The sequence below is a fragment of the Balaenoptera musculus genome, chromosome 13 (assembly GCF_009873245.2).
Source record: "Balaenoptera musculus isolate JJ_BM4_2016_0621 chromosome 13, mBalMus1.pri.v3, whole genome shotgun sequence".
In the NCBI taxonomy this organism is placed as follows: domain Eukaryota; kingdom Metazoa; phylum Chordata; class Mammalia; order Artiodactyla; family Balaenopteridae; genus Balaenoptera; species Balaenoptera musculus.
The window spans coordinates 43,120,743-43,146,330 of record NC_045797.1 but is presented as its reverse complement, the minus strand read 5'-3'; the positions used below and the strand labels follow the sequence as shown (position 1 = coordinate 43,146,330).

The 25,588-nt window shown below is 36.6% G+C and overlaps 1 long non-coding RNA gene across 1 annotated transcript; it reads right to left on the bottom strand.

The window, feature by feature from the left end:
• Positions 1-2,103: 2,103 nt before the first annotated feature.
• LOC118905740 lies at positions 2,104-21,078 on the bottom strand. Its single transcript, XR_005022336.1, has 3 exons — positions 20,920-21,078; positions 4,616-4,620; positions 2,104-2,115 (listed from the first exon to the last, which is right to left on the bottom strand). It is a non-coding gene; the product is annotated as an uncharacterized LOC118905740 (long non-coding RNA).
• Between the last annotated feature and the right edge of the window lie 4,510 nt (positions 21,079-25,588).

Below are 25,588 nucleotides of genomic sequence, written 5' to 3'. Positions count from 1 at the left end.
CGGGGTCTTTTGTGTTTCCATACAAATTGTGAAATTTTTTGTTCTAGTTATGTGAAAAATGCCATTGGTAGTTTGATAGGGATTGCACTGAATCTGTAGATTGCTTTGGGTAGTATAGTCATTTTCACAATGTTGATTCTTCCAATGCAAGAACATGGTCTATCTCTCCATCTGTTTGTATCATCTTTAATTTCTTTCATCAGTGTCTTATAGTTTTCTGCATACAGGTCTTTTGTCTCCTTAGGTAGGTTTATTCCTAGGTATTTTATTCTTTTTGTTGCAATGGTAAATGGGAGTGTTTCCTTAATTTCTCTTTCAGATTTTTCATCATTACTGTATAGGAATGCAAGGGATTTCTGTGCATTAATTTTGTATCCTGCTGCTTTACCAAATTCATTGATTAGCTATAATAGTTTTCTGGTAGCATATTTAGGATATTCTATGTACAGTATCATGTCATCTGCAAACAGTGACAGTTTTACTTCTTCTTTTCCAATTTGGATTCCTTGAATTTCTTTTTCTTCTCTGATTGCCATGGCTAAAACTTCCAAAAGTATGCTGAATAATAGTGTTGAGAGTAGACAACCTTGTCTTCTTCCTGATCTTAGAGGAAATGGTTTCAGTTTTTCACCATTGAAAATGATGTTGGCTGTGGGTTTGTCATATATGGCCTTCACTATCCCTCTCTGCCTACTTTCTGAGGGTTTTTATCATAAATGGGTGTTGAATTTTGTCGAAAGCTTTTTCTGCATCTATTGAGAGGATCATATGGTTTTTCTCCTTCAATTTGTTAATATGGTTTATCACACTGATTGATTCGCATATATTAAAGAATCCTTGCATTCCAGTGATAAACCCCACTTGATCATGGTGTATGATCCTTTGAATGTGCTCCGGGATTCTGTTTGCTAGTATTTTGTTGAGGGTTTTTGCATCTATGATCATCAGTGATATTGGCCTGTAGTTTTCTTTTTTAGTGACATCTTTGTCTGGTTTTGGTATCAGGGTGATGGTGGCCTCGTAGAATGAGTTTGGGAGTATTCCTCCCTCTGCTGTATTTTGGAAGAGTTTGAGAAGGATAGGTGTTAGCTCTTCTCTAAATGTTTGACAGAATTTGCCTGTGAAGACATCTGGTCCTGGGCTTTTGTTTGTTAGAAGATTTTTAATCACAGTCTCGATTTCAGTGCTTGTGATTGGTCTGTTTATATTTTCTATTTCTTCCTGGTTCAGTCTTGGAAAGTTGTGCTTTTCTAAGAATTTGTCCATTTCTTCCAGGTTGTCCATTTTATTGGCATAGAGTTGCTTGTAGTAATCTCTCATGATCCTTTGTATTTCTGCAGTGTCAGTTGTAACGTCTCCTTTTTCATTTCTAATTCTATTGATTGGAGTCTTCTCCCTTTTTTTCTTGATGAGTCTGGCTAATGGTTTATCAATTTTGTTTATTTTCTTAAAGAACCAGCATTAAGTTTATTGATCTTTGCTGTTGTTTCATTCACTTCTTTTTCATTTATTTCACATCTGACCTGTATGATTACTTTCATTCTGCTAACTTTGGGTTTTTTGTTCCTCTTTCCTTAATTGTTTTAGGTGTAAGGTTAAGTTGTTTATTTGAGATGTTTCTTGTTTCTTGAGGTAGGTTTGGATTGCTATAAACTTCCATCATAGAACTGCTTTTGCTTCATCCCATAGGTTTTGGGTTGTCGTGTTTTCATTGTCATTTGTTTCTAGGTATTTTTTGATTTCCGCTTTGATTTCTTCAATGATCTCTTGGTTATTTAGTAGTGTATTGTTTAGCCTCATGTGTTTGTGTCTTTTACAGACTTTTTCCTGTAATTGATATCTAGTCTCATAGTGTTGCGGTCGGAAAAGATACATGATATGATTTCAATTTTCTTAAATTTACCAAGGCTTGATTTGTGACCCAAGATATGATCTATCCTGGATAATGTCCCATGAGCACTTGAGAATAAAGTGCACTCTGTTGTTTTTAGATGGAATGTCTTATATATATCTATTAAGTCTATCTTGTTTAATGTACCATTTAAGGCTTTTTTTCCTTGTTTACTTTTATTTTGGATGATCTGTCCATTGGTGAAAGTGGGGTGTTAAAGTCCCCTGCTATGATTGTCTTACTCTCAATTTCCCCTTTTATGGCTGTTATCATTTGCCTTATGTATTAAGGTGCTCCTATGTTGGGTACATAAATATTTACAATTGTTATATCTTCTTCTTGGATTGATCCCTTGATCATTATGCAGGGTCCTTCTTTGTCTCATGTAATAGTCTTTGTTTTAAAGTCTATTTTTGTCTGATATGAGAATTGCTACTCCAGCTTTCTTTTGATTTCCATTTTCATGGAATATCTTTTTTCATCCCCTCACTTTCAGTCTGTATGTGTCCCTAGGTCTGAAGTGGGTCTCCTGTAGACAGCATAGATCTGGGTCTTGTTTTTGTATCCATTCAGCCAGTCTATGTCTTTTGGTTGGAGCATTTAATCCATTTACATTTAAGGTAGTTATTGATATGTATGTTCCTATTACCATTTTCTTAATTGTTTTGGGTTTGTTATTGTAAGTCTTTTCCTTCTGTCGTGTTTCCTGCCTAGAGAATTTCCTTTAGCATTTGTTGTAAAGCTGGTTTGGTGGTGCTGAATTCTCTTAGCTTTTGCTTGTCTGTAAAGGTTTTAATTTCTCTGTTGAATCTGAATAAGATCCATACTGGCTAGAGTAATCTTGGTTGTAGGTTTTTCCCTTTCATCACTTTTAATGTGTCCTCCCACTCCCTTCTGGCTTGTAGAGTTTTTGCTGAAAGATCAGCTGTTAACCTTATGGGGATTCCCTTGTTTGTTATTTGTTGTTTTTCCCTTGATGTTTTTAATATTTTTTTCTGTGTATTTAATTTTTGATAGTTTGATTAATATGTATCTTGGCGTGTTTCTCCTTGGATTTATCCTGTATGGGACTCTGTGCTTCCTGGACTTGATTGACTATTTCCTTTCCCATATTAGTGAAGTTTTGAACTGTAATCTCTTCTAAAATTTTCTCAGTCCCTTTCTTTTTCTCTTCTTCTTCTGGGACCCCTATAATTCGAATATTGTTCCATTTATTGTTGTCCCAGTGGTCTCTGAGACTGTCCTCAATTCTTTTAATTCTTTTTTCTTTATTCTTCTGTGTGGTAGTTATTTCCACTGTTTTCTCTTCCCGGTCACTTATCTGTTCTTCTGCCTCAGTTATTCTGCTATTGATTCCTTTTAAAGAATTTTAAATTTCATTTATTGTGTTGTTCATCATTGTTTGCTCTTTAGTTCTTCTAGGTCCTTGTTAAACATTTCTTGTATTTTCTCCATGCTATTTCCAACATTTTGGATCATTTTTACTATCATTATTCTGAATTTTTTTCAGGTAGACTCCCTATTTCCTCTTCATTTGTTTGGTCTGGTGGGTTTTTGCCTTGCTCCTTCATCTGCTGTGTAGTTCTCTGTCTTCTCATTTTGATTAACTTACTGTTTTTGGCATCTCCTTTTTGCAGGCTGCTGGTTTGTACTTCCTGTTGTTTTTGGTGTCTGCCCCCAGTGGCTAAGTTTGGTTCAGTGGATTGTGTAGGCTTCCTGGTGGAGGGGACTGGTGCCTGTGTTCTGGTGGATGAGGCTGTATTTTGTCTTTCTGGTGGGCAGGACCACATCTGGTGGTGTGTTTTGGGGTGTCTGTGACCTTGTTATAATTTTAGGCAGCCTCTCTGCTAATGGGTGGGCTTGTGTTCCTGTCTTGCTAGTTGTTTGGCATAGGGTGTCCAGCACTGTAGCTTGCTGGTCGTTGAGTGGAGCTGGGTCTTAGTGTTCAGATGGAGATTTCTGGGAGAGCTTTTGCCATTTGATATTACGTGGAGCTGGGCGGTCCCTAGTGGACAAATGTCCTGAACTCAACTCTCCCACCTCAGAGGCACAGGCCTGACACCCGGCCGGAGCACCAAGACCCTGTCAGCCACATGGCTCAGAAGAAAACTGAGGAAAAAAGAAAGCAAGAAAGAAAAATAAATAAAATTTAAAAATAAAGTTATTAAAATAAAAAATTATTAAAAATTAAAATGTAATAAGAAAAGAAGAAAAAAAGAAAGAAAGAAGAGAGCAATCAAACCAGAAAACAAATCCACCAATGATAACAAGTGCTAAAAAGTATTCAAAAAAAAACAAAAACAAAAACAAAAAAATGGAAAGACAGAACCCTAGACAAATGGTAAATGCAAAGCTATACAGACAAAATCCCACAAAGGAGCATACACATACACACTCACAAAAAGAGAAAAAGGAAAAAACATATATATATATATATATATATATATATAAAAGAAGAGAGCATCCAAATCAATAAACAAATCTACCAGTAATAATAAAATCTAAATACCAAACCAAGATAAACGTAAAACCAGAAACAAATTCAATACAGAAAGCAAACCACAAGTCTACAGTTGCTCCCAAAATCCACCGCCTCAATTTTGGGATGATTTGTTGTCTATTCAGGTATTCCACAGATGCAGGGTATCAAGCTGATTGTGGAGATTTAATCCACTGCTCTTGAGGCTGCTGGGAGAGATTTCCCTTTCTCTTCTTTTTTCACACAGCTCCTGGGGTTTAGCTTTGGATTTGGCCCTGCCTCTGCATGTAGGTCGCCTGAGGGTGTCTGTTTTTCTGCTCAGACAGGACGTGGTTAAAGTAGCAGCTAATTAGGGGGCTCTGGCTCACTCAGGCTGGGCGGAGGGAGGGGTACAGAATGCGGGGCGAGCCTGCGGCAGCAGAGGCCACCATGACATTGCAACAGCCTGAGGCATGCCGTGTGTTGTCCCAGGGAAGTCGTCCCTGGATCACGGGACCCTGGCAGTGGCGGGCTGCACAGGCTTCCGGGAGGGGAGGTGTGGATAGTGACCTGTGCTTGCACACAGGCTTCTTGGTGGCTGCAGCAGCAGCCTTAGCATCTTATGCCCGTCTCTGGTGTCCACGCTGATAGCCGCGGCTCACGCCCGTCTCTGGAGCTCATTTAGGCCGTGCTCTGAATCCCCGCTCCTCGTGCACCCTGAAACAATAGTTCCCCTCTTAGGCAATTCCAGACTTTTTCCTGGACTCCCTCCTGGCTAGCCGTGGCGCACTAGCCCCTTCAGGCTGTGTTCACGCAGCCAACCCCAGTCCTCTCCCTGGGATCTGACCACCGAAGCCCGAGCCTCAGCTCCCAGCCCCCACCCGTCCCTGCTGGCAGGTGAAAAGACAAGCCTCTCGGGCTGGTGAATGCTGGTCGGCACCGATCCTCTGTATGGGGATCTCTCTGCTTTGCCCCCTGCACCCTATTGCTGCACTCTCCTCTGTGGCTCTGAAGCTTCCACCCACCGCCCACCCCCCATCTCCGCCAGTGAAGGGGCTTCCTAGTGTGTGGAAACTTTTCCTCCTTCACAGTTCCCTCCCAGAGGTGCAGGTCCCGTCCCTATTCTTTTGCCTCTGTTTTTTCTTTTGCCCTACCCATGTACGTGGGTTTCTTGCCTTTTGGGAAGTCTGAGGTCTTCTGCCAGCATTCAGTAGGTGTTCTGTAGGAGTTGTTCCACATGTAGATGTATTTCTGATGTATTTGTGGGGAGGAAGGTGATCTCCACGTCTTACTCTTTCGCCATCTTGAAGGTCTCCTCCAAGGACTTATGTCTTATTCTTTTGGTTCACTATTTCATTTGGACAACAGTGAGATTTTAAAACTCATAGAAAGTTTAAGATACATGCAAACTCAAAAGTCCTTTGCAAATGGAAGTGAACATGTATTTCCATTATTTGTAAGTGGTAATGCATTAAGTCTGACTAACTTCCAATTTGTGGAAATGATATTAACATGCGAAAACTCTTAGTCGTATATTTGAAACCTAGTAATAGACTATTCCTAAATCATAAAATCACTATAAAGCCAGTGACTATATGCTCTTCAAGTAGTCTGTTAAATCAGTAAATTCTGTGAAATATAAACCTAATAGCCAAACCATTTATGGGCAGTAATGTAGACTAAATTATTGGTTTTATTGCCATACAGAGATACCAGTGTTTAATTTGGTGGTTAGATTTAATTAGGTGATTATGTGCTGATTAACTGGTATTGCACTTTATTTGAAACTATTAAATACATTTGGTTGTTATAATTGAATCCTATGACTAGAAAGTAAAACTAAGACAAATATCCATGTAAAATCATCTGGATGGTTTGTGTGTGTGGATGTGTATTATTTATTTTACAAATTGTTTGTTTTTAAAAATTTTATTAGTCCCTCAGTTTTTCTACAAATATTTGTAGAACACACCCTGTGTACTAAGCATTGGTTTACCACCATGCCCCTAAGGATATTATAGTCTGCAGGGGTGTCAAACATCTAAGCAGGCATTTATAATGCAGTGTGATGGGGCAGCACAGAGAGTACAAGGAAGAGGCAATTAGCACCAACTTGGGAGGCCAAGGAAGATTTGTTTCCCCAAAGGAGGGACATCTAAGGCAGTCCTGGTGGATAAATCAAGTTAGTCACTGACAAGGGAGGAAATGGCCCTTCACTAAGGCTTAGAGAGCCTCCAAGGGAGCTGGAAGCACTGCAGTATAAATGGAGTCAAGAGATCAATTAGGGGTGAGAAAGGGAGTTGAAGCTGGAGGGATAACCTGGGGTTGGGTCTGGAGGCCCTTGTCTGCCACACTAAGCAACCTGGGCTACATGGTGCTATATAAGTGGGTTTCAAGTATATTTGTCTCTAACTGAAAAATGTCAACTGGATTTAGAAACAGAGGTCATATTTGACCTTGAAGAGAGCAGTTTAGTGGGAGGTGTGGGAGTAGAAACCAGACTGCAGCAGGTTGAAGAGTGAATAAAATATAATGAAGGAGAGACAGTGGCTGCTGTCAAGTCAAGAAGTTATTTCGATTTATGGAACATTTAAAGTTTGTCTGTCATTAAATGTATAGGATTAGTCTGGAATTACAGGTTGGCTACAATAACAGATGCTAGGTTTACTATCATATACCTCTCTTGATGTATGCTAATTTTATTTTCCAAGAGTATTGTGAAGAAAATAATGTTAGGTGATAAAACTGTTTCCTCTAAAAAGAAGAGTTGTTTTTTTTTTATGATCAAGGCTAATGTCTTCTACTTAAGAATTATGGTGTATCTGAGATCTGATAAGTTCCTACAAAGTTCTATCTCATAGTGACTAATTGAGAGAACTTAAAAGTAGCTATAGTTACTGCTATAAACAAAGCAAGTCACAAGAATCTAATTTTTGAAAATAGCTTATTCATTTCACACAAGAATTCTTGACATTATAAAAGACACTGGCTCTAGGATTTCTTTGGCTCTTTTGTACATGTAAAATTATTTAAGTAACAAGAATTCTGCTTTCATAATATTATGCAAAGCAGCCCATCTGTAGTCTAAGTTCCATGTTGCATTTCTTTCAGCACAAATTATTTTTTTTCAGGCTGTAAGCATTAAAAATGAAATTAGTAGATGGTGCTTCTGATGTTAAAACTGCTATCAGAGGTGGGTTTACCTTGAAGTTAATGAAACTTCAGAGCCCCCTCACTTGTACAGCCCCATATCCAATTTTGTATCTCAAATTTCTAAGACCCTGTACCTAATTTTGCATTCATAATTTCATATTCTTTTTCAGAAAGAGGGTCCCTAAATTGTATACATTTCAAACCAACAAAAATCTGGGTCTGCCCTGATTTCTCCATAATAGATAATACCTAGATAAAGAATCTCAATGTAAGTATTAAAACTTCTACTTTGAAATTTATCAAGAAAACTGGAGAAGTAGACTATTGAAGGGAGAAACACACACTTAAATTTTAAACAAATGTTAATGAGTCAAGAATATTCTTGAAAACCAACAAAGCAAAAAGTTCCTACAACTAAGTAATTTAATTTTCGCTTTGTGTGCCTTTGTGATCTAGCAATAGGACACGATTTTTGAGTCTTGCTGTTTGTGAGTTGTGAATTAATCTTCCCAGCAATGCTATGAGGTAGGACCTATTATTGTCTGCAGTGTACAGATGAGGAAGCTGAGGTCTAGAGACCTGCGACTGATCTGGGCCTGCTTGTTAAGGAAGCATTTAGCTTTCTGTCCATTGTTCAACTAATCAACACACACTATTCACTGTTTATCTGTTTGGTACCTAAACAGACTTAACTCTTCACAGGAAAATATGTCTAAAGGCAAATGCTCTTGGTCATAAGGGAACTATTAGGGGCCATGGCTGGCCCAGGGCACATCCAGGAAAAGGGACACCAAGCACATGTCTCTTCAAGAGTGAGTCTGTGCTATTATTAACATATACAAAAAATGGATTATTACCTTGGTGTATTTTAGATAGCTGTTCTACCTAAGGTATTTTATTGCTTTTCCATCTCAGGAGAGCATTAAACCACTCAAAAATCCACTGGTTGTCCATAATCAGAATCTTATTAGAACATATGAATGACTGTCAGAAAACTGACTGTTTAAGAAAGGAAGGGTCAATCTACAGTCTTCCCACAAAAAAAAAAAAAAAAAAAAGAAAGAGATGGGTCTAAATTAACTATGGCCATGGGGAAAAAGAAATATTAAGTAGAAATATTCAATAAAAATCCCCTTGTGTAGTTTCTTATATGATCCAAGTACCTGTTGTCATACGAACAGCTTAAGATTTATTTGTCATTAAAATACTCAGCGTGCATGGGGCTTGTGGTACACATAACCAAAGTCAGGAATCTCATCCATTCTAAAGCCATCCATGAGTAGCTAAAGAACAGATCATCCCTTTTTTTTTTTTTAACCCAGCTGTCAAAGCATTTATATTACCCAAATGGAGTCATGTTATCCCATAGAACCTAGAGTATGTTTAATTGAATCCTCCTGTGGTAATTGTGTTTTCAGGCTGGTCCCTGGTCTTCAGAATTTCTAGAAGCCTGGAAAGGGTTTAGTTATTTATTACAGGCTTTTCCCAGACTATTAAGTCCTCCCTTACTTCACCCCCACTCCAGCAATATTTTATTTTTAAAGAGCACCTGGTACTGTGAGCATAGTTTATTTTCACATTTCAAATCTGAAATGTGATTTTGAGAAAAAATAAAAAGCCAACAGCTGGGATCAGGCAGCATCTACTTAGTTTCAGTAACATATTTCTTTTAAGTAGCTTTAGTTGGTTTTGTCTTTTTTCCTATTCTTTTCTGATTGTAAAACTTTCTTCAGAAGTTGGGGTTGGAAAGGGGGTTGAAACAAGTGAATTTTTGAGGGCTATCACTCTATAATGTTACTGTAAAAAGATATTTGGGCCTCTGTGTTTGGTAAGAATTACCGAAAAAAAAATCTCCTGTTAGAAATTTGCCAAATCATTTTATATCTGAAAGAGCTGCTTCTGAATGTTATATTTAACCTAAATAGCTGACAGATTTATCCTTCCAATAACCTCCCACCTCTGCCTCTCTAACCCCCTACCTAATTTTGTCTTATTTAGTCATGAATAAATAACATTTATGATTACAGTTGTTATGGCCCTTGGGAACTGTGAGATGCTCTCAGCTGGAATTTAAATCTACAAGCAGTAATCCAATTTGTCAGATTTTGGGATCTTAGCCACGTATACTCAGCATTATTCAATCACCAGTCATATCTCTAGAAAAGAACAGGTCTTGCCACATAAATTCAGTTTCTGAATGAAAGCCAGCATGAGTCAAACAGACACAACTAACTGGGTCTTCACCGTAAAGAACATTTGTTAGCAAGTTGCGGCATAGTTGTTCATTATCTGATAGAAAACTCTTAACTCTATTGGGAAAATATTTTGCCATGAAAATATAAAATATATGAGTTGGGGGTACTTACTGGGAGGCACTCATTGAGAGGTTTAAACCATGCTTTAAATGTAACGGAAATCTTGGACTTTTGATGCTAGGGCATCAAATTTGAAGTGAAATTTAAAATATTTTTGGATTCATCAAGTTTGTCTTCTAATTACAGCATGGTTTAGTGTTAATGAAAACTTATCAGCACTTTTGTGAAAGTTAGACTGGATAATTTTACTTGAAATTTAAGCTACTTGTATCCTGAATTCTTTACTTTCTCATGTCCTCTTTTAATACATGTGTAATTATTTAGAGAATAAGTAAAAATCAGGATTAAGCTTTAATTTCTACAGTGTTTGCAGAGTCCTAGTAACAGTGCCACCTCAGTAGGTTGCTCTTCGGATTGAATACTTTTTCTCCAGGCAAGGGGGACCACGTAACCACTGGGAATGAAGTGTAGGTTATAATTCTTAGTCATTTGTTGATGTAGGCTAAAGTCCAAACAATGAACTAGAGGTGAAAGTCCCTAGGTCCTGTTGCTAATCCCCATGGTCTCTTAGGTTCCTTTTGTTTTTCTTCTCATTACATTATTAACTGTATAATGTCAAGGGATACATCAAACTCCCATAATGGGAGCACAATGTATAAACAATTTATAACCTAAAAAATTTCTCATCCTATATGTAGGGTTCTCATATGTAATGTATACCATTGCCAAACTCTAGATAACTTTTTCAAAAATTTTTAAAATTCTGCAGATTTTCTAACTTTTCCCCTGATATTTGATTTTAATTATTATGACTTCCTTACTTTGTTGTATTAAATTGTGGCCACATTACAATAGGGCATATAAAAATCATTTCACTAGAGACTTCTATTGTCTGTAGTTGAATAGTCTTGGTTGGATTCCGCAGTACTTCTTCTTGAGCCTCAGCATCTTCCCTTTGAAAACTGCCACATTCACCATAAATAAAAATGTGAAGTTTAAAGAAGTTGTAATTTTATTATCTCTGGTATTGTTTACACACAATATAATTTTTCTAAGTAATACATTTAAATTTTTAAAAAACGTATTCATTATACATGATTCTTACAGAAAATAATGACAAGCAAAAAGATATAAAATTACCTCAGATCCTACACCCAGTGGTAACAAGTGTTAACATTTTCATTCTGTTGGATATCTTTTAATATCTCTCTATCTATATACATACACACACATATATATTAATATATATATAGTATGTGTATAAAATGGGGTCATACTATGCCTACTTATATTGCAATTGTTTTTTCCCCTATTTAATATTATTATCAACACATTTTCCTATTCACAATTAGGCATCTGTGCTATCATCTAATGGTTGCTTAAGGTGATGCTGTGTAGATTGCTATAATTTATTTAGCCAATCCCTAATTATTGGACATTTAAATTGTTTCCAAGTTTATATTATTATTATAAAGAGTTTACTAATCATAAATCCTTATACATAAATCTTATGCATTTGGTTGTTTATTTTCTTAGGATGAATTTCTAGAGGCATGATTCCTAGGTTAAAGGATAAGCACACAATAAGGCTTTTGATATCTGTTGCCAAATTGTTCCCACAAAATAGTACATCAATATATAGTCTCTCCTGTTGAATATGAATGATCTTTTATTCCTTACTATCCTTTTCTTTTTAATTTTTGATGTTTTCACAGTTGAAAATGGCATCACACGGTTGCTCTGATTTCTATTTCATTAGTTACTAGTGAGGTTGAAATGCGTTTTTAATGTATTTACGTGTACATCTATAATTTTTTAATGGAATGTCTGTTTCAGTGTTTAGCCTATTTTTGTATTAAATCTATTTGTAGGATTTTTAAAATGTTATAATTTTGTCTATTATAATACATACAAGATTTTTTTACTTTGTCATTTGCCTTTTAATGTTTGTGACATTTTTGACATACAGTTTAAACCTTTAACTTTTATTTTTAAAATTAAATATATCATTTGTACAAATGAACATGTAAATACCATACATATACTGTTTGAAGAATAATAAAAATAAAACAAGTAATCCTGTACTCACATCCCAGTTTAAGAATAGTACATTTCCAAAACTTTTAAAGCTTGTATGAGCTCCTATCATATTTCTCCTTCTCTCTGGAGGTAAAAGATTTCCTTAATTTTGTTATTTTCTTTATATTTTTATCACATACGGACAATTCCTAAATAAAATATTATTTAATTTTGCATATTTTTGGCATGATTTAGAACTAAAATCTTGCTTCATGAATTCTTTTGTAGCTTCCTTTTTTTAAAAAAAAAAACTAAACGTTATTCATTGAGAAGCATCAGTGTTGATGCTTCCTTTTTAATGCATGTATGGTATTCTTCTCTATGGCCATATCACAATTTATTTATTCATTCCTCTGTTGTTTCCAGTTTTTGATATTACAAAAAAAAAAATGCCACCATAAACCTTGTACATATCTCCTGGTGCTTATGTGCAAAAAAATGTATTCTTAATATTAGAATTGCTGGGTTGTAAGGTAGGCATATTTTCTGCTTTAAAAAAAGCCAAATTGTCTTCCAAATGGTTTGTACCATTTTATACTCCCACCAGCAGTGTTTAAGAGTTTCTGTTGCTCCAGATTATTGTTAACATTTGGTATTATCAGACTTTAAAACTACTAGTGGCTGTAAAATGTTACCTCATTGAGGTTTTATTTTGCATTTCTCTTATTACTTATGAGGTGAGATCTTTTTCGTAAGATTACTGGCAGAATGCCTTTTCATATCGTTCGAACATTTTTTTCTATTGGGTTGTCTATCCTTTCATTATTCTTTTTCTTTATTCTTTCCTTTTCTCCCTCCCTCCCTCCTTCCCTTCTGCTTTCCCTCCTTCCTCCTTTCTTTTTTCATTCCAAGGGGGATTCTTTATATATTCTGGATACTGATGTTAAGTTGGTTTTATGTGTGAAAATGCCTTCCCTCCATCTGTGACTTTTACCCACTGCTTCCCTTTAATGGTAACATCTGAAATTGATTTTTGTGAATGCTTTCACATGCTGTGGTAGGTTGCATTATTGGTCCCATTTCTTTACCCCTCCCTATATCCCCTTTGTTATGTGGCTTCAAGTTCCTTGGACAAAGTCAGATGGTATTTCCCCAGCTCTTGACTTGGGAATCAGTCATGCAGCTTGTTTTGGCCACCAGAATGTGCAGAAGAGACATCAGTTCCAAGCCTAGGCCTTAAGAGGCTTTGTGTGTTTCTCCTTCTTCCAATGCTATTTGAAGAACATGTCTGTGCTAGTCCACTAGTCCCAAGAGAAGGAGAGCTACCTCAGTCAAGCAGCATGAGCTGAGCCCAGTTGATGTCAACTGAATCCCAGGTGACTCATAGACATATCAGTGATAAACCATTGCTGCTTTAAGCCACTAAGTTTGAGGTGGTTTGTTCTGTGACAATAGTTAACTGATACAGGTGCTGACTCAATTTCATTTTTTTCTATATGAAAACTGATCATCTCTCTTATCATTGTATAGTAATGCCTCCAGTCTTTTGGTTTTCTTTGTGTTAGCAATTTTTCATTTATAGTGATTATTATTGCTTTTGAATTTATCTCTACCATCTTAACTTTCATTTTCTCTGTCTAGTTTTCTGTATGTTCCTTTTTGATTTCTTTTGGATTGGTTTGTATTAGCCTGTTTTTTTTTTCCCCATTCTACTTTTTCTTCTAGTTTTTAATTGTGCTTACTATTTCTATTAATTTTGTGGTTACTTAAAATTTTTAGCATGCATGTTTAACTTAACAATGTTTAAAGGTAATTACCTCTTTACTCTCTTGAACAATACAAGGACCTTAGAACACTTTAACTTTGATAACCATATTCTGTACTATTATTTTTGTCAATTCTGTCTTTTTAAAATGCTACAAATTACACATTGTTATCATTGCAGTCAGTGTTTATGGAATTTGCCAATATGTTTACTATATTTTCTCTCAGTGTTTCATCTTGCATTTCTTATTTTTCTTTGGAGCTTTGTCCTAGAGTGCTTCCTTTAGAAGCTCCTTTAGTAAGCATCTGTTGGTGGTAAACTCTCTCCTTTTCTGTTTTTCTGAAATATCTTCATCATGCTTATCTTGAAAGATACTTTTGCTGGGTATACAATTCCAGGCTGAGGGTTATTATCCTTTGACATAATGAAGGTATTATTCTATAACCTTCTGCCTTCCATGGTTACTCTCAAGATGTCAGCAGTCATTTAAATTGCTCATTTGTAGATAATCTCTCTTTTCTCTCTGGCTTCTTTTAAGACCTCTTTAATTCAGTTGTGCTACAGTTTTTCATGATGTGTGTAGGTAGGGATTTATTTTCATTTGTCCTTCTTGGCATTATTGTGACTCATGAATCTGAGGATTTATGCCTTTCCACAATTCTAGCAATTCTCTTGCATCTCCTCATACTCTTGATTATCTCTTTTGCCTGTCCTATTAAACAGCTCTCTCTCCCTTCCAAGTCCTTTGACCTCTTTTTTATGTCAACCTTTGTTTCCCTTTGCTGCATATGGGTACTCAGCTTTATCTTCTGGTTCATGGCTTCTCTCTTCAGCTCTAATTTGACGATTAACCTGACAATTGAGTTTCTAGTCTTAATTATTATAGTTTTCATTCCTAGAAGTAACATTTTACTTTTGAAAAACACTGTCCATTTTTTATAATCTCTTACTTATAATTTTCAATATATTTTTTTCTTTAAACACATTAAGCTCATATTTAAAAAAATTCAATATCTGACAATTCCAATACCAGCAATTTCTGAAGTTTGAATTTCTTGGTTATTCTGCTGACTCTTGTTCATGGTGGGTTGGTTCCTTATGTGTTTTGTGATTTTTATTTGTGAACTCACAACCATTGGAACTCTCTCTGTGGAAAGACTATGAGGCCTGGATTAAAGGTAACTGTTTTTTTTTTTTGTCTTCATGGCATGCAGGATCTTAGTGCCCCAACCAGGGATGGAACCCATGCCCTCTGCAGTAGAAGCATGGAGTCTTAACCACTGGACCACCAGGGAAGTCCCAAAGGTAACACCTCTATAGATAGAATTTTCATCTGCTTCTGCAAGCCAAAGGGACACTATAAAATCAAGAGCTACTTTAGTCTACCTTAATCTTTAATATTTTTTTTTCAGGCTGCATAGATAATGTGAATTCTGCTACCAAAGCAAATGAAAATTGATTTGAGGTTATGAGTTTTCAGACATTCTCTTCTTTTTTACCTTTATCCAGAATCCAGAGTCTGGAATCCAGATCCCTCCTTCTGTGGGGTAGGGAGAAAAGTTTTTGTTTTGATGTTTGTTTTTTCAGTTTACCCTTTTCCCTGAGAATGTCTCCTTTCATGATTTCAGTTTTGTGGAAGTGTCTTAATCTTAATTTCTGTGTAAATTGACCTTGTCTCCTGTTCCTTGTCAAAATCAAAATCTCCAAACTACCAGAAATCAGCAACTGTCAGCAAATGCCACCAAGCAACTGTGCACGTTAGTGCTTGATTACCTTTTTGGATTCTATCTTTTAAGTCATTTTTGCCTCTGAAGAATTCCCTTATTTTCTTGCCATCTAAGCTATGCTTCTAGAAGATTTTTAAATGTTTTATTCAGAATTTATAGGTATTTTTACAGAAACATTACTTGTACACCATATTTCTGGAATTATAAATCCAAAAATTTAAAGTTTTGATGTCATCAAATCTATCAACATTTCCTAGTATGGGTTTTGGTTTTTGTGTTAAATGTAGGAAGTCCTGCTCCAGTTCAAGAATACTCAAATACTCACATTTATTTTTATTTGGTAATACTATGTTTTAAATATTTAAATATATAATTCATGTAGAATTTATCTTGAAACATGAAAGCTAGAAATTAATTCTATTTTTCTCTCAGATAGTTAACTTATCCCAACATCTAGGTAATTTTTCAAAAAATAGAAATATGAAATAATAAAGGCCAAAGTTATTATCACCAATGAATAGAAGTTGTGTTTGAATAGAAGTTATAATCATACTTATTAGCTGTCTAATATGGAAAACCAATTATGAAAATGAATGGCTTTGTGTTTTTAAAAGTATCTTAATTTCCTTTGTATTCTTGGAAAAAGGAAGACCTTTAATTCTTTGGTTTTATTTGCCAGTGCTTACTGTGGAAGATATCTTTTTTCCTCAGAAATTCCCAGGATACTCTAAAATAAGGCATTAAAACAGGAAACCCTGGGGAATTAACATTTTTGCTGTCCTCATGTATGTATTCTTTCTGCTTTTCTAAAGTTAGAATTTTGCATATATTGAATTCCCCATTGTGACACAATTATTGGCTGGTAGAAAATTAGAAACAGACACACATTAATTTGGAAGGGAAAAATGGAACTCTCTTATTTCCCCAGGGATGTGTACTATGAGGGCGGGGAAAGTGAATAGCCTCATGAATAGCCTCTGTGGAAGAGTACTAGGATCTTCTTCATAGATTAGATCATGATTTCTAATTAAACTCCCTGTATCTGTAGAATAATTTTCATGCAAACTAGAGAAGTAAAATTAAACTTCTAATTGCAACTTGTAGCTCACATGGCTACAGATCTGTGTGGGAATAACACAGATTTGCATTATGGACACAATCTCAATCATTTGGCAATGATTGGTTGACCTTTCAAAATCTCACGGTGGGTCTTGCTTAGGATAAGAAGAGACTTCAATCCCCATTTATTTATAATGTAAGATAATAGGTTATTTTTATTAATAGAACATATGAATTACTAGTCACATTTTAAAATCAAATAATAGAAATACATTTGAAACTAAAAGTATATGGAAAAGACTTGACTCTCTTTAGAGATTTCTGATTTTAGAGTGTTTTCCTCTTGCTGTCAGAGCATGTACTGTTATTGCCTCGTGGTTATAGATGAATAAGGCAGTTAGAGATGGAATCAGAATTACCTTTTTGACATGTTGCAAGTTGCTTTATGGACTACCTTTCTGAAAGCTTGTTTACTTGTTAGTTTTTCCTCATAAAAGAGAAGTTACACAATTCTAAGCAACATTTGTGACATATTTCATATGCCCGCAGCAAATGAAACAGTGTTAGGAACATAGTAGGCATGCAACAAACACCTGCATGTTAATGGAGCATAGGAAAACATCAGTCTGTTTATTTTGACTTTCTGGTTCATTGCATTCTAGATAAATGACAATTTATTGTAGAGAGAAAAACAGGACCTGATGGAATCTCGGAAAGATGTGGAAAGGGAAGGTTGTCCAGCAGGTCAGGAAACTTGAACCTGTTGTCAAGAGTTCTGAATGTTTTTCCTGTTCAAGGTTATGAGGAGCTTACCCATCATTAATTTTAGTTTGTTTTTATGTGAACTTAAACTTTAGGTGATTTCTTGACTAGCGCTTTTTTATTTAACATCAGTTGTTTTTTCTAAAATGATTTGCATTTTGTTTCACAACAGTTGCCCAAAATATCTTTGAAAAAGGAGGGCTGTGTTCACCTTTAATACTTAAAAATCACTTGGAGGCAGTTCAATTGAGCATGAGTATGTGTTTGTAAGAAAGTAAAACATAACCAGAATGAGTAACCTCTGTTCTCTGAGGCTTATTGCATATCATTTATGCTTGAAAAAACAGAATGAATTTATTTGTTTTAATGTCAAAAAACTTTGAGAAGAGTTAAAAGGAGCTAGCTGACCAATACACTAAAAATAGCTGCAAAAAAAGGAAAAAAAAAATAGCAGCAAACTTACTTTTTAACTGGGATGATATTTAACCTTATATCTCCTCATCACAGGACAAGTTGAAAACAGTTTGAAATACTTTTCTAGTGTTAGGAAGTGCATTTAGAATGTCTACTCTGGTGATATGAAGTGTAAGTTGGCCAAATTATCTGAATAACTCAGGCCCCAAAACCCACCCTGGAGATAAAGGCGAGTTATTTTTTTAGTTTAAATTATCCAAATAGCTTATCTTTATAATCCCATGACACTCAATAATTGTTCAATCTTCGAGTCCTTGCTGCCTGTGGACAGAGCTATATTAATACGATGAAAGGATTTAAGGAAATAGTATGTTAGAAATCAGTAGCAAAAGGCTCATTTTTCTTTTAAAATGTTATTTTTAAATTAGAGATGATATATGATAATTTAGTTAAACATGAAGAAATGTTGATAATCTCTTTATGTATCTATATTTTGTTGATTAATCCTGGGAGATTTTGCTCTGTTTTCTATTTTCTCTAAAGGAGTGGGTCGGTCTTAGCTTGATTTGATGTTCCCTCCCAGGCCACTAATAAAGGCAGCCCTCCTTCCCAAAATGACTTTTTATTATCTTTCTAGAAAAAATGCTGATGATAATAGTTTTCTTTATTACCCTTTATACTGGTCTCTCCAAGCCTTCTCAATTGAATATATAACAGTCAAATAATTTAATGAATAATTTTGGGACAAGCAAGGGCCTTTCTCCTCATGACAGTCATTTTACAGCTATAAGTGTACCCTAGAAAGCACAATAGAGAATATGAAACTCATACATTTAGTTGAGTTATTCCTTTTAGACTCTGAGTTTGATTATAGAGAAAGTAACATTGATTAAATGGCTCTTCAATAATTAAGCACTTTTGTTTCGTCCTTAATACTGTGCCACATGCATTGTGGGGTGTAAAAGCTTTAAGATGTGATTACTCTCACCAGCTTACTCACAGTCTTGGTGAGGTGATCATATTTATATCTGAATGTTCGACAGTTAAATGGTGGCATAAGATAGCATATGACTAAATATCAAAATAAGCGGTATAAATAGCAAGTACTACAAGAGCTCCTAATGGGGGTCAAGAATCAGTACAGTAGAGAATATTTGACTTAAGCAGAGGAGTCACACCATACTTGGGCATTAGGTGCCAAAGTTAATACACTATGTAAAAAGTATGTGAAGTCAATATCCTTGAAACTCTCTTAAATCACCTATAGATTTCAGTACATATAGTCACAAATAACTGCTACACTGTATACTGACACACACTCTCTTTCTTAGCAAGTTCTGTACAGTTAGTATTTCCTTTATTATACAAACAGATCACTGAAGAAACTGGCTCGAGTTTATCTTCAAACCCAACAGTTAGTCTCAGCGTTATGAGCTGCTTATACTATGAGGGGTGCACGACAAGTGGGTCTGACTGACTCGGCATCTTTTGCTCCTGTAATGGAATAGTGGGCAGAATTGTCCACACTTTATAATTCTTTTTATCTAACCCTCTCTTTTTCTATTAAGCCTGTAGAGGCAACTTTACATAAGTTAAATGTGTATATGATGTGTTCCACTGTATATAGTTATTCATAGTCTTGCTGTCTCTTTACCCATAGATGGTAAATTCTGAACTGTTTTTATGTGGCTGCATTTAACATTTGTGTGCGTACTTAGCTTAGTATATTATTTTTTTGTGATTATTTTTATAAGATTGAGGGTATCTTATTCAGCACTTCTGTATTCTCCTCTGTCATTTTCCTGTATTTTCTTTTTTAATCCTTCTAGTTTCATGGGAGTTAATATACTCTATCTTTCTATAAGGTAAAATCACCACCTGTCCTGGATCTTACTCCTTCTCATTTCCTCTAAAATTCCATCTGCTAAAAGATTTACCAGTCAGAAAATATTAAGGAACACCTACTCTAATGCAAAGTATTGAGCTAAGCTTTGGAAAAGAAGCTTTGAAGACTATCAGAAAGGAAAACAGGGACATTTAATAGCTCAAAGTGCCATGTTGTGAATGCCAAGCTGGTGATACAGAAGGTAAGCGGTGTGGCTATTCAGAGGAGGGAGATGATCCTAGCCTGGAATGAGTGGCCCAAAAAAGTCTGGGGAAGGGGCTGGGATTGAGTCAAGCCCAGAACCTTAGGTAGGATTCAGATAAGCAGAGGGCTGGGTGCATTTATAATCACATTAATTCAGACTGAGATAATAAGTACTACCTGGCAGTGGTCTTCTGTGTGCTCACGGTCTAGTGATGGAGACAGACAGGTGAATAGATAAATTTCGACACAGTGTGGTAAATGCACTCATGTAGGGATTGGAACAAAGTCCTGTGAGGGCACAGGGACTGTTGGATTCTGATGTAAGCAAGGAGGGGTTATTTGGACTGAACTTTAACAGTAGGTAGGGGCTTGCAGGGCACAGAGGAAGAGAGGCATATTAGATCAAAGAAAGCACTCCTCCTAGACACAGATCTGGAAAGAGCAAGAAGCCACCATGGCAGTGACAAAGGGCTGGGAGTGAGGGGTGTGGCACATGGGGAAGCAGATTGTGAAATGTCTTCTAAGACTAGAGAAGAACTTGCTTTTTAACTTGTAGGAAAAGGGGAGTCAAAAGAGAGGTGTAAGCCACAGCCTGACATTATCAGATTTGGTTTCTTACAAGAAAATGCATTAAGCCTGGTGGTGGAGAGACCAGCTGAGACTGAAAGCTACATAAGGGCAAAGTTGTGTTTAATCCCTCTTGATGTGCTTAGCACTATCACACAGTAGGTGCTCTATAATCTTTTTCTGAGTTGAACCTTTTTGTTACCTGAGTAGTCTAAGGAAATGTTGAGAGCCCAAGCTAAGGTCTTAAGCAGTGAAGGTGGAAAGGAGAAGTCAGATTTGAGTGAAGGTTGTGAGATGGAACACATAGGCTGTATTGTCTGATCAGGTGTAGTGGGAGGTGGTTAGGGAGAAGAGAAAGTTGAAGAAAATGCCAAAGCTTTTCACTTGGGAGATGAGATGGACTTATCATGAATTAAAACAGAAACCACTGGAGGCACTATGGGTTCACTTTTGGAAGTCTACATGTTTTGTTTCAAGGGTCTGTGAATTTCATGCTCAACCACATCCAGTGAGCAATGGGAAATATGGGCCTGCAGAGTGAGGCTGAGATTGAGGTCAGGGATACAGGTTGTAGAGTCTTGAGCAATGAGTAGATGGGTTGGAGGTAAATGAGACCACACTGGAATGGCCACTCTCTGAGGAATGGATGAGGATTGTACTGGATTGAATAGTGTCCCCCTCCTGGCAAATTCATGTCAACCCAAAATCTCAGAATGTAACCTTGTTTGGCAATAGGGTCTTTGCAGATATAATTAGTTAAGATGAAGCCAACCTGGATTAGAGTGGGCCCTAATCCAATGACTGGTGTCCTTCTAAGAAAACAGAAACGCAGATACACAGTGCAGAAGGCCATGTGAAGACAAAGGCAGAGATTGGAGTCATGCGTATATAAACCAAAGAATGCCGAGGATTGCCACCAACTACCAGAAACTAGGAAGAGGTAAGGAAGGACCTCCCCTAGCGCCTTCAGAGATAGCAAGGTCCTGATGACATTTTGATTTTGGACTTCTCATCTCCAGAATTGTGAGGAAATATACTTATATTGTTTTAATCCACCTAGTTTGTGGCACTTGGTTATGGCAGTCCTTGGAGACTAATACAAGGACCACGGATGGACCCTAGAACCTGACATTTACAAGTAGCAGAGGAGGAGGACCCCTGAATGAGGCAGAGAAGGAATAGTCCCAGGGGAGGGAAGAGTCATGTGAACACAGGCGTGAAGTAGCACAAGCATGGTTTGATTAGAAGAGACGATTTATGTCAAGGGATGGTTTAGACATAGGGTCCCAGAGGTACTTAGAACCAGTTTGAGGTGCACTTCTGTGCCAGATGCAGGTTTGTAGGCAGCCTCTGACCACTGAGGACAGACAAGGGGCAGGATGGGTCTGGGCTATTTCAGTGCTTTGAATCTTCTGTCTCTCACGGTCAGCCTTTCCCCACCTTGCCTCCAAACTCACACTGGTCTCCCCTACTATGTAAAGGACAAAACAAAGGGCCCTGGGTCTAATCTGCTGCCCCTTCTCACCTCCCTTTGCACCACTGCCTCCTTTTCGTCACCAGTCATCCTCTGGAATTTGATTTCTTGCCTTCGTTTCTCAGTTAGCCTTTAACTCGTTAAATCCAGGGACTTTTCCCCTCTCCTTGTTTTCCTTGACCTCACTGCATCTCTGCAGCATCAACATTTCTGATCTTCTCTGCCTTGTTGAAAGTTTCTCTTCCTATGAATTCTCTGCTGTTCTATTATTCCAGCTCTTAAATTACATCTCGGTCTCCCCAGGATTCATTCTTCCTGCTGCTGCACAATGTGGCCTAGATGATTCTTTTGGTTTAACTATGATTTCTAGGATTGTCTTCCTTCCTCCCACAGTCAGTTTATATAACTATTCATTGAATGAATTAATTCAAAACATTAATGCCATCAAAATCCCTTCTTTACCTCTGGCCTCTCTCAGGCCTAACCTAATTTTGGTCAGGAATACTGAGCATCAGTTCTAATCTGTGTCTGCTTAGAATTTCTCTTATTTTATTTAAAATGTTTCCTTAAGGAGCTCATTGAAGAAAATTTGGAAAATATGTAAAAAGAGAAGGGAGAAAAAAAAATTTACCCAGTATTTCCTTTCATCTTTTTTTACCTGTAGGGATTTATTGTTTATTTTTATAAGCATAGCTAAAAGCAAATGTTTAATATCTGTCTATCTATAATATATAATATGTTTGTCTTCTACTTTCAAATTTAATATAAGCATTTTCATGTTATTACCAATCCTCATAAATATTTATCATGGATTGCATAGTATTCTGTTGAGAGGTTATATTAATTTTTCCTTAACCATTGTCCTATATGTTTGACATATAAGTTGTTTCTATGCTTTTCTGTTATGAATGATAGTAAATATCTTTGTGCATGAAGCTTTATTTTAGTCTTGATTTTTTTTCTTAATGATACATTTCCCAAAATGGACTTTTTGGATCCAGGGTATAAACATTTAAAACCTTAATATATATTGTCAAGTTGCTTGTAACAGAGTTCTACCAATTTGTACACCAGCAATCTATAAGGGTACTAATTTACCACAGCTCTGCTAAAATGTTTACTTGAATTTTCTGCTTTTTAAATACTTGACTTTTTCCCTCCAAGAACACCAATGATGTGTCTTAGTGAATAGACTTATAATTCAGATATTTTAGTGATATGTGCATTTAGGGACTGATAGTAGAAACTAAGTTGATGACAAGGGTTTGCCTTTCACTAACAAAAGCATGTTTACTTGGAAAGGAGAATCTCAGAAAAGGAAAGATCTGAAAAGAAAATTTGATATGGTTTTAGAAGCAGTCTTTTTCAATCTGTAGGACAGTATTTTGGCTTGAATTCCTCTGTAATTCCTTTGCAGAAAAGAAAATATTCTTAATTTCTTAATTTTAAGCAGAAAAACAATTCCAGCAGAGAGGGAATAACTTTCTCTCTGCAGATATGAGATTCACTTATCCTTATAGAAAACATCTTCCCAGAGGCATGTACAGATGAATATACTCTGATGTGTTTCTTATCTGCTTGCCAAATGAAGTGCTTGTTTAGCAAAGCTTATATGAGAGAAGCATGCATTACCCTAACGTAGGTATGTGTTGTTTGTGGTGTGTGGGTCGGCTCAAAACATTAATTAAATTCTTCCTGCTAGTTTATATAGAACATACTGTAAGTTTATAGAAGAGATGTTTATGTGTTTGTAGAGTCCTTTCAAAGAGTCTGAGATCTGATATGTTACAGAAAACAATCCATATCTTACCAAGTCTGATTTCTGAAATCATTTTCTCATAACTTCCTGGGTTTCTGGTTAGTGACACTTGAATAAAATTCAGAGAAAATATAGGTGCTTGATAGCACCTAATTATTATGTTCTGTATTCCCAACTTTTGGAAGAATCAAACCACTATTAATATGCTAAAAGCTAAATTTTGTAGAATGTTAAACATTCATGAAAGGAATGATGAAAGAAAGGATAGGTTTCCTGCCAGCATTGCGGTCAGCAGCAGTACTCTGGCCTGATTACTTAAGCCGATGTTTTTCCTAAATCAGTCATGAATCAGTAATTATCAAGTTTCGCAATACTAGGCAATTCTCCTGAGAACAGCAAATGATTTGTAATGTTAAGTTGATAGCTTTTTGAAAAAAAGAAATGTTTTGGCTCCTCTTGATGGGTTTCCCTGGGCACTGGGCAGAACCCCTATTGATTTAATGGAACTTTGTCTGTGGAGGCTTTGTAGATTGAGCTTTCCTACATGATCAAATAGCACATATTTGCTTTCTCTCCCCACAAAAATAAGAATGCTGCTGGTGTGTGGTGTTTTGGTTTCGCTTCCATTCATTTGGCTTAGCTATTTAAACCACAATTTAGTCCAAAAGGAAAAAAAAAGTCACAGATGAAAATTCCTGAATTAAAGGTTTTTTGCTTTAATTCTGTTTCTTCCAGAACATTTTGTGATGAACTGTTTGATAAGTGTTTTCTTCTGTCATAATATGTTCTCCTTTGTGCATTGGGATTCTAGATCTTAGAGTTGGAAGGGACCTTGTGAAAAATTTCTAATTTAGTCCCCTCCTTTCTGAAGCTCACAGGAGTTGTACTGTCTCAGTTACAGAGCCTGGAATTGGTTAAATAAGGATCCAAACGTGGCTCTTTCTCTTACTTGATAGTACGTTAGCCAACATGCCTGCATCGAAGCAGTTGCCTTATTTTAGATATAGGAAACCTGGAACTCAGTGGATTACCTCCTTTGCAATTTGTTCTGATGTGCCCTGTGACACCAGGATTTTAAACAGCTTGTTCCTTGGTTGTCCAGGACCCTCATGCTGTTGCTTCTCTTTTGCGATCACCATCCTGCAACTACATATTTACTCAGGAGGCCTGTATAACTCTGCTGTGTCTACTCCCTGCTTATTTCACTTTGGAGATGCTCTTTTCTTGGACAAAGGAATTTTAACATCTTAATGTTGCAGGAGGGCCCCTCAAATTTGGGGAGCTGTAGAGCCCTCATCAGATGAGCTTTACAAAATACTCTAGAATCCTACATAGGTCTTCTTCAAGGGACTACATTTTTAGTCTTTTAGTTAGTCTTTGTCCTGGGGTGCTCCTTGTCTCATAGCCATGATCTCCTTTGAGAGTTAATGGATTTTGGCATTCTGAGACTCTCCCAGACACTCTGACCCCAGGAGTTTGGTCAGGCTTTTGGTGGAAGTTATATGTTCTCATTCTCTCTGTTTCCTCACCACCCATTCTGACAGGGGCTCTGGTATCTGAATGAGCCTAAGTCGTGGCTAATCTGCAGTACTGTGACAGTTCTGCAGTGGGGTTCCCAGATTCCTCTATTGTGCTATCAAGTGGGAGCTGCAGAAGTTCACACAATCACAGGATTGGAAGGGAGCCTATTGGTCATTGAATGCTTGAGTCACCCCTGCAAAATCACTGCCAAGTAATTATCTAGGCTGACGGGAAACTTATTACCTCCCAAGGCAGTTCATTCTAATTCGGACGGTTCCCACTGGCGGGAAATTCTTTCTCATACCTATTCAGTGTTGATGTGTTTCCTGTATTGAGTAAAACAGAATTCCTATTAATTAGGCACCCCCAGAGTCTTTCCAGAGTTGACTTAATACTTTTGGGGGGAAAACTTATTTGCGTTTACAGAACCTGGTGGATGCTGCCCTGAGAAATTCAGAATGCAGCCTTACATCATCAACAGACCTGTAGTGGGCATTTAATATAAAACACTTGTTGAACTAGACTGAATTATTCTCTGAAGAAAGCAGCAATGACTAGGAGTATAGTGCTTACAGCATGCGTCATTCTTTTGGCAGCTACTGCCTTGGGCTTTTA